Source organism: Mauremys mutica, chromosome 13, assembly GCF_020497125.1.
Source record: "Mauremys mutica isolate MM-2020 ecotype Southern chromosome 13, ASM2049712v1, whole genome shotgun sequence".
Classification (NCBI taxonomy): Eukaryota; Metazoa; Chordata; order Testudines; family Geoemydidae; genus Mauremys; species Mauremys mutica.
In genome coordinates, this window is record NC_059084.1 from 20,130,541 (window position 1) to 20,133,020 (window position 2,480).

Below are 2,480 nucleotides of genomic sequence, written 5' to 3' on the forward strand. Positions count from 1 at the left end.
CATCAGAGCTCTCTCTGGTAACAGCATTTCAGATGCCTGTAGAGTGAGATCTCTGAGCAGAAGCACCTATATAGAGCTTCCATGCTTTGTACTTTGGTCCACTTTTTCCTCCCCCATGCATCTTGCCATGGCAAAATATCAAGACAACAGCTGCAGGTTTTGGAAAGGCCCCATCCACTCTAAACTAGCAGCCTGACAACCACCAAACACTGCAACAGAAACTCAAACATTGAAAAGGCAGGTGGTGCTACTGGGCAGGATTGGGAGCAGCTTGCATTGCATGATACCTACCACCATTATACATAACCACCCATTAAGTGTATTTAAAAAACATAGAAAAAGAAGGGCATTTGTCAGATTGAATATACTGTGTGAATGATGCCTTAGCAAAGCCATGGGAGATTTGAGAGGATTCCGTCCATAAGATGACTTTTACTTTTCAGACACTTAAATAGCACCTTTCATCTGAGGCTCTCAAAGCACTTTCCAAAGGTGGGTATTCAGATCTGCATTTTTACAGATGGGGAAACTGAGGCACAAAGCAATTATGCCAACATCTTTAAAAACAGCCTGTGATTTGGGATGAGGCCCTATTTCTGGTTTCCTAGCCTCTGGGCCGGCTCCAGACACCAGCTAAAGAAGCAGGTGCTTGGGGCAGCCAATACCAAGGGGCAGCCCTCCAGCCGCTATTGGGGCACATCTGGGTCTTCGGTGGCAATTCGGCAGCGGGTCCCTCAGTCCCTCTTGGAGCGAAGGACCCGCCGCTGAATTGCCACCGAAGAGTGGAGCAGCGCAATCACGCTGCCGCGTTTTTTTTGTTTTGTTTTTTGCCGCTTGGGGCAGCAGAAACCTGGAGCCGGCCCTGCCTAGCCTGAGACCTTTGGGGCCTGATTTTTAGAGATAGCTCCCATTGACTTTCAGTTTGTATATGAGGTTGTCAGGATCCGAGGCCTTTCAATCTGGGTTCCCAAAATCTGAGGACCACAAAATCAGAGGCCAGTTTTGAAAACACGGGCAAGGTTACAGAGCAAGAGGAGCTCAGATCTCCTAGCTCCCAGTCTAGTGTTGGAATGTGACCTGTCAGCTTTTTGGAAAATTCTCTCTCAAAATTGCAAGAAGAATGAAGAGTTAAATACAATTCTTGATCATCTGGGAAACATTTCTAGGACCTGAATTTTCTCTCCTTCCCCAGGAGAGGATACAGGCAATGAGTCATTTTGAGAGGCTGAAATACAGAACTGACTGTAGAATAGTGACATCTGCTGGCCAATGCTGGGGGCATTTCCCCACCTGCTGGTGAAACATTTCCATGGTTCTACCAGAAAATAAACCGAACCAGACAGACACAAGTGCTAAAAATGGCATCACATCTCACACTGCCACGTCAGGGCTCCTGACAGATTCACATCATGCAGGCTGGTGCTACTTGCTCTATTGTAGTCTAAGTAATATGTTAATATGTGAAGATTAAGCAGGCTTTTCAAACAGGCTTTTAAATGCATGAGACAGTCTTTCATTTTGCTAGCACCTTTTACTTTTTGCATGCCACCAATTTAATCCGTCTGGTTTTTAATCTGATACATTGCTTCATATTCATGCTTCCAAATACAAAGTATATGGCCAAAATCTAGGCTGCTTTTCTTCCATGGGGACCCTTTTCTAAGGAGATTATTTTGATAAATATTTGTATTCAGTGTGCTCCAGTCCCAAATTCCTCAAGGGAAATATATTGGTGTTCTAAGCATCAAATCTGGAGATTCCAAGGATCCACAGCATCAAATCCTGGCCCTTTATCCTTCCAAAGTAGAGGAACTGAGTCCTGTACAATTTACCAAGGATTTTTTTTTAATTAAAAGAAGACATCCTGCTTGCTGTGCTTAGACATTACAGATTCTGTGGCTCCTCTGGAAGAGCAGGGGGTGTTTCCCAATGGCCCTCGCCAATATTTCTTCTTGCTCCTTTTGTTCTTGTGTGCTGGGTTGCTGCCATGTCCCCCCACATCTTCCCCTCAGCCCCACCCCCCTACACACACCAAGAAGTGCCGCATTGCTACATTCCAATGGCTTGTAAAGAATTTTAGGCTCCCTTGGATTAAAGGTACCATATAAATACCAATTCATGAGAAATATTATTAAATTTTTGATGATGTGCAATAGCTCTACCATTTGTACTCAGACGTAAGATGAGAAATATGTGCTAAAATAGGTCTCCCAGTCAGCTTAATCGGTGCTGTTTAGGCTAACAAGTCATTTGTGGTAACCTAATTGCCTCACTAACTGATGAAAAGAAAACCACATGGGGTTTGGAAAGTCATGAGGTGCTGCATAGGGGGTCATGGGGACCAGAGGACACATGAGTCAACAGCCATGCTCAGGAAAGCTTTGGGGAGGCTGGAGAAAAGGCTAGGACAGCTGGAGATAGCAACAAGGTCCAGGGAAGTTTTTTCTGGCCTTTTAGCTGAATACCCAATAGAGTTAATT